General features: G+C 38.1%; 1 pseudogene; it reads left to right on the top strand.

Moving 5' to 3' along the window:
• Positions 1-243: 243 nt before the first annotated feature.
• LOC117088494 lies at positions 244-3,959 on the top strand (annotated as a pseudogene).
• The last annotated feature ends 3,712 nt before the right edge of the window (positions 3,960-7,671 follow it).

Raw genomic sequence — 7,671 nt, 5'->3', positions numbered from 1 at the left:
TGGTGAACTGAGACCATTTTTGGCCACATAGTAGGTTTTTTGAAACACAAACATACAAACATGTGCTATCCGTCATTAGGAAAAATCAGAAACAAAATAGATCTACTTTTTAATATTTAAGGTAGAAAGGAGAAAAGTTTTACTAAGTCAATTATATAGGATCCTGAACAATTCACAAAGAGGTAATACAAAAAGATATCCATCAGAAATATGAATACATTAAGAGGTAGCTATTAACAGAAAATGTTGATGGCTGTGAACAGAGCCTTTGTCTTATGCTCTTTGAATCCTCAACAGCAGCTTATTTGGATAGAGTTGGTAATGGCCTTGATGTCCTCAGATATAGCATGCCGAGTCAGTTCCCTGGGTAGGAGCAGGTGCACAGATCATTAGCTCTCTCTGGAGGCAATAGTGCAGTATCTGTTACAATGAGCCTAGAGGGAGTCTTGTCCTACTGTGTGCTTAACAATATCCTTGATAAAATAGTTCTCAATACATGTTGCTTTGGATGAAACGCCCATGTTGGAGCACACTTGTTTCAAGACCTTGTTAAAGTAGATGGAGTAGTTCTCTGTAGGGCATCTCTCATGCTAATCTTCTGAGTTTTGGCAAAAGTTTCTTAGAGTTGTTGTTGGAGATAGCAAACAAATGTTCTTAAAGTCATTTATGGTGATAGCAAACTACTTAAAGGAAGAGCCAGGCATAGTAGATTCAGCCTCCCACTGCTTCGAGATAAAAAGACTGTCAGATGGTACCAAGTAGGAACTATTTGTAGTTGCCATATTCAAAGAAAGCATAGGGACAACCCAATCTCTGATTGGACGAAAAATAAATAATGCATGTAAATGAGATAATCAAATTCCACTCTGATTTTATAGCATTCATATTTGGCATGAACCACTCAGAAAGCAACACCAGACAGCCTAGTACCCAAATGTGGCCTGTACCAAGAGTACTTTGAAAAGATTCTTCCTACAGCACCTAAATTTTGTAGGTTTCAGCTTCAACTACTTGAGAGAAACTAACCTCCTTAACCTAAGTCTATAAGAAATGACACTGGTCAAGTTTGGGTCATAAATCCAGCCACCTACAATCAACTGCTGTCAGAAGCTGCCTTTTTGAGTCAACCCTAGCTTGAGCAGGAATTACCTGACCTGGAAAAGAAGAGTGATCCTGGAAAACATATCACTTAGATTGAGGGACCAATGTCTCCAGGACTGATTCAAAATCTTAGTAAATTGGAAAAATTATTTTAAAAATTATGGAGAAGGAGTTGGACTAGCAAATTAGGAAACAGATTAAACCAAGATACCATAAGAGGTTGAGAACATTATGAAGATAATACTTAAACTTCAGAGCACGAAATTATATTTAAAGACTTCAATGAAAAAGCTAAGCAACAGAGGCTGTCACTTCATAAGTGGTACATTAGAGCATATGCACAAAGTACTCTATAATCTTGAAAACAAACCACTAAAGAAAACAAACCACATAAGAAGACATGTTAAAGCTGAGAGAAATTTGAAATTTCTCCCCCACCCCCTGCTGTGTTAATGTACTAGTGGATTGGGTGATTCACAATCCATGAATTATTAACACAACCAAAAAATTATTAGCAAGAACACATTAACTAGAACTCTAATTTTAAAAACCAAGGTAGTTCTGAAACTGTCTTTGGTATATGATGTTGAAGTCTGATAAAAGGAACTCACTGGCAGCTAGTGTACTTGGTGTTAGCCAATAGTGTACTTGGCCAGCTTCCCAGGCAGCAAGAAGCATTTGGCCTTTTGAACTGCCTGGAGGTAATGGTCAATCATCTGTTACAATGGGTCAGGTGGGAGGCCTTACCAGTGATCCACTCAAAGATGCCATTGCAAAAGGAATTTATGATTCACATGGCCTTGGATCAGATGTCAGTGTATCTGTTTCAACATCTTACAAGATTACTAGATTATTCACTTGGATTCTCCCAGCAACTGAACTTCTATTTCTCTCGTCTTTCTTGATCTTAACCCTGGTATCTTGTTGGAAAATATTCTGATGCAACGGAGCTTCCAAGTTTGCTATAAGGAGGCAGGCCATCTATGGAACAGAAAATCTCACAGGCTGAATAAAGATGATAGATATGCATGGTTGGTTAAACAAATTTAAAATCTGCTGCAAGAAGCAAGGGAAAAAGATAGTGTAATTTTACATACTTAGAATAGGGAGCAAGCAAGATGGGAGGACCATAGTGCTGACTCTGGGAGTACAGAATGTGCAAACATCCTGTCTTTCTCTGCCACATTAACTTTCCCAGCTAATGGTGTGATTACAAGGACTACCACCGAGATTCCAACAAGGGAGCCCACAGACAGAAAGTACTATAGGAGAGGATAATGACACATACTTGCTCTGTGAGAAAGACATGCTAAACAGCTATGGGTTTTATTTATTTCTTTTTTTAAATTGACAGATAAATCTTATGTATATTTATAGTGTACAACATGATGTTTTGATATATGTACACAGTGTAGAACAGCTAAATCAAGATAATTATCCATTACCTCACATATGTATCTTTTTGTGGTGAGAACATTTAAAATCTACTCTCATAGCAATTTTCAAGTATACAATCATCGTATTAATTACAGTCACCATGTCTTACAATAGAGCTCCTGAACCAAACTTATTCCTCCTGTCTAATTAAAATTTTATATGCTTTGACCAACATTTCCCCAACCCATAACGTTTGGTAATCTCTGTTCTCCTCTCTGCTTCTATAAGTTTGATACACTTAGATTCCATATACAAGTGAGATTATGTAGTGTTTGCATTTTTGTGCCTACTTTTTTTTTTGCTTACCCTAATGTTCCTTAGGTTCACCCATGTTTTCACCAATAGCATGACTTCCTTGTTGTTAAAGGCTGAATAGTAGTGTGTTTCTTGAACAGAGAACACATGGTGGCAGAAGGGGTGTCCTCAGTAGGTGGCTGAATCAAGGCCTTGAAAATACTGGGTGCTTGTATAACCTTCGGTGTACCCTGGATATTTAGTGTTAGCTGTATATTTAGTGTATCGTAAGTATCTTGTGCCCAGGTGTCTTGTTTATTTCAGGCCTCATGAATATAGGTACCTCTTTGTCCTCCCATTTCTTAACCTATGTATGATATACTTATTAATTTCCATGAATACATAACATATGACTTTCATACATTCACATCCAATTCATTTACTTGCCCTCTATAGAAGAAATAAATATTCTCAAATTATACAAAAAAATGCATATTATACATGGCTTTCTTGGAGCCCTTTCTAGAAATTGTAGAACACTTCAAAACTTTAGGCATATCAAAATCTGTTTCTAGCTTCCTCGAAAAGAGAAAAAGTGTCTACAGGTTATAAGGAAAATCCTGTAGATACTTGTATTCAAAGAAAGTCTGGAAAAAGTCTGATTGCATACAAAATAGCGGAAAAAGGCATGTAAAAGTATCTGCAGTTCTGCTTTGCTTAAATGAGGCACCTTCCAGAGAAGTTAGCCATTAAGGGGTGTGTGTGTGTGTGTGTGTGTGTGTAAGGGATATAGTCGTTTTGGTTTGGCATTAGAGGGCACTCCTTCGCAGGGGACACCTGGTTGTGGGAAGCAGGGCGGCGAGGCTCGCGCTGAAGTCCCAGACTAAGTCTTCCCTGGCCGAGGCTCCAGCGCCGTCTGCTCCGGAAGGTAAACTGCCGAGCGGGTCGGGGCCAGAGCGCTGGAGTACCTGACCACCAAGATCCTGGGGCTGGCTGGCAACCCAGCCCGCGACAACAAGAATACCTGCATCATCCTGCGCCAGTTGCATCTGGCCATTCGCAACGACGAGGAGCTTAACAAGCTGCTGGGCAAAGTCACCATCTCGCAGGGACGTGTCCTGCCCAACATCCAGGGCGTGCTGCTGCCCCAGAAGACCAAGAGCCACCACAAGGCCAAGGGCAAGTAATGTCTCCAGATAATAAAGCTCAGCAAAGTAGATGACCTACTTTTCGAGGGGAAAGAAAAAGTAAAACCAAAAGCCAGCCACGAGTCCAAGTAAAAGTATAGGCAGATAATGCCCAAAAGTATTTCAATAAAGTCTCTCCATTCTTTCATTCATTACCTTCATACTCTTGATACTCTCCACTTTGTTTTCTTTACCAACATTATGTCACACTGGTTTCCTGAAAGCTGAGTTTAGCACTGGATTTCCATGCAAGCTGTATTAGGTTGGTGCAAAAGTAATTGCCATTAAAAGTAATGGCAAAAACCACGATTACTTTTGCACCAACCTAATAATTTTGTGAAAGACATTTTTATGTGGTATCCAGAAAAGCACTTATAAAGCAGTTTTGTTCATGTGGGCTGTTTTATTTGCCATCAAGTTATAATGAATTTGTCAACTGATGATTAATTTCTTCAAGCCTAAGGATTTTAATATAGGGAGGTACGTATGTGCCAGTTGGTTTAAGGTTTCACTCTGTGGGCTGTCAACTTCCCCAAGAGGTCTCATTCCTGGGAGGTCAGCTAGGCTGATGTAAAAGAGGGTTACAGGCCAAAGGAGGCTCCTGCAATGCCCTCTATCAGCCACATTTTTGCCAAAGCTGGACTCTGCAGAGTCCAGATCTGGAGAGTTCAGTAAGGTCTGTAACCTGTAGTTTTATGGAGGGTACCCTAGGCTTCATTTCTAGATAAGCCTGTGTCCAAAGCATTGGTTTAGATTGATTTCCTTTTGCCTGATACTAACTCTAAGGGTAACAAAATCCTGTCTCTGGAATGGTGTTGCATCCGCTAGGAATGAACATTTGGCACAATGTGATGGTTAGATGGTTTCATAAATAGCTGTACATATGGCAGATTTTAGTCTAAAATTTACTTTTATTAAACCTAACTATAGATCACCTTAAGCTTCTTTGATGGCTACCATTGTCTAACAACTAGAAGCTTACGTCAGTTCCCAGACTGGACTGTGGAATACAGTTTGACCTAGAGTAAAGAAAGAAGCATGCATACAAAACACAACCTTTGACTTTGGAGTCCAGAGGAGAAATAGATGTATCTGCCCAATAAACCCACAGGGTAATGAAAAGCGAAGCAATTACATGGTTGAACAATTGTTTTCTAGGCCGTCCTTTTTGAAAGGCCAAGCAAAAGCATTTATGTCTCAGAAGCAGAGGCGTTATTAATAGAAATAAAATACATAAAACGTGCAGTAAAGAGAGAATTTTAACCCTTTTGGAGTATGACTGACCTAGAGTAAAAAATATATGTTTTTAAAATGTGCTGCAATACTAATATATAGGCTTAATATGTAAACATATGTGTTGCAGAATCAAAAGTTTCACAAAAAATCCTGACTGTTATTAAGTGGGATGCACTCTGATCTGTTCCATTCTATTCTAGCCTCATCCATTTTGTTTGAAAAACCATGCTGGCTAAATTGATAAGAGGTGCTAAATTGATAAGAGTAATGACTGTAGGCTGAAAAACATTTGGATGATGGGAGTGACCAATCAGACAACTTGGCACTGCACCCACAAGGCTGCAGCAATTGGTTCAAATGGTAATAAAGTACTCTGGGCTGGGCCAGTAAGAGCCTTTCCTAGGTTTTGAACACAATTGCTTTCTCTTCTCTTTTATGGATGGGATGAATGAGACTCCAAAACTGCCAACAGACTTGTCTGTTGCCTCTTGGAGAAGATTTAAGAGAAGGGAGAAAGTGCAAAAGAACAGCTGAAATAAGAGTTCGAAAGGTCTTCATTTATTTTGGGGCAGTGGTCCCTGGAACTGTGCTTGTTCCAGCTGCTCACTCTTATCTTCTGTGACCTACCTCAGTCTCCATGTTTTCTTTTTCTCTTTCTTTCTCTTCCAAAGCCATTTCAGTTGGACTTCTATCACTTATAAGCACAGGTGTCTGACAAATAGAAGCCAAAACTGAGTACAATAAAAACTAAACCTTGCAATTCAAAGGCCAATAAATAGGTTTGGCCCTTAATCCTGTCTTGTAACAACATTGAATGATCTTGCTCCTCATTCTGATTTAGCACCAAGAGAAAAATAAGAGTCTGAGTGGGAGAGGGAGGAATCAAAAGGAACTGAGCCAAATTAAGAGCTTTTGGTATAAATGTTGGAAGCTGAGAAAAGCCATGTCAAGCCACAGCAAACTCCCCTTCATAAAGGGGCAGAGGGAAAAAATAAAATAAAATAAAAAAGAAGAGAATAAGAGAGAAATTACCTTTTTCATTTTTCTCCAAGTTAATATTTGCAATCAAGCTACACTTTTAAGTGACTGACGTGGTTACTAGGGGCTAAGAAACAAAAATGTTTCAGATGAGAACATGGAGTCCCCAGATTCAAAATGCCAGCACCTCACACACCCATCCTGGCAGTACAACCAACATTCACCCTCATCTGCTAAGACAAGTTCTCGGAATCATAAAGTTCATTAACCTGCACTTCAGTAGTAAATAACATTTAAGTTTTGGAAATGTATTCTTCTATTTGGCAATTCAACACCATCACTTGTAACAAAAACCAATAGCCAAGTACAACTCAACAACCTCAAGACAGAGCATCAAAGTTAACAGAAAAACTGGAACCCCTCTCCAAACTAGAAGAATGTTAGTATAAATATTTAACATAAATAAATGAATAATATCAGAAATATATGCTGACATACTTAAAAAATTAGATGTGTGAAAAAGAAGGTTTTCTTAGAAATGACAAATATCCTTAGAATTAGGGAAGAAGGAAAGAAATAAGAAAGGGAGGGAAGAAGGAAGGAAAGAATGAGAAAAAAATGAAGTAGGGAAGAAGGAAGGAAAGGAGAGAAGAAGGGAAGGAAGGTAGGCAGGTGATCTCAGGAATTTGGAAGAAAATTGATACAGCTCAAATTCACAGTAATGCCAAGATACAAAAGGAAGAATAATGAGAGGGAAATTTTATAGGAAACTGATGTTTAAAGTTGGTTTCAATATTTACCTAACAGACAGAATAGTCTGGAGGGTAAGAAAATGGACACAACAGCCAGACTTTCTGGGTGGTTGGATTCCTGACTCCATAGCTTATTAGTAAGTTACTTAACCTCTCTGTAAACTGCCATAATAATAGTACCTACCATAGAAGCTTGCTGTGAGAAGTGAAAGTGTTATTGTATATAAAATGCTCAGAATAGTGCTCAGCACATATTTAGTGTTAAATAGGCCTTATTACAAGGAGTCTCTGAAAAGGGGGTGAGGGGCAGAGTAGAAGAATGATTACAAAGAAAGGGATAACCACCATCTTTATTTGAGGATATATTTAGTAAATTAAATTATATGGAAATTTATGTTGGAATATTGGTTAGAATGGCATATGGATTAGTCTGGAGAGACGAGATTTTTACATTTTTGAATGTTCCCGTTCATAAAAATATTATGTCTCTTTATTTAGTTCGACTTTAATACCTTACAATAAAGCTTTACAATTTTCTACATAACGATCTTCCACATTTTTTGTTAGATTTATTCCTAGGTTTTATATCCTTTTGTTGCTGTTACATTCTTTTATTGCCATTGTGAATTGTATCTCTTTTTATAATATCTTTTTTTGTTTGTTTGTTTTGGGCTGGTAATTAAAATGCAATCGGTCTTTGAATATTACTTTTTGTTCTGTCAAATTTGCTAAACTCACATTAATTA

This window comes from Trachypithecus francoisi, unplaced genomic scaffold (genome assembly GCF_009764315.1).
Source record: "Trachypithecus francoisi isolate TF-2019V2 unplaced genomic scaffold, Tfra_2.0 Lachesis_group10, whole genome shotgun sequence".
NCBI classification, from domain to species: Eukaryota; Metazoa; Chordata; class Mammalia; order Primates; family Cercopithecidae; genus Trachypithecus; species Trachypithecus francoisi.
The sequence above is the reverse complement of the archived record's forward strand: the minus strand, read 5'-3'. Positions and strand labels throughout refer to the sequence as shown.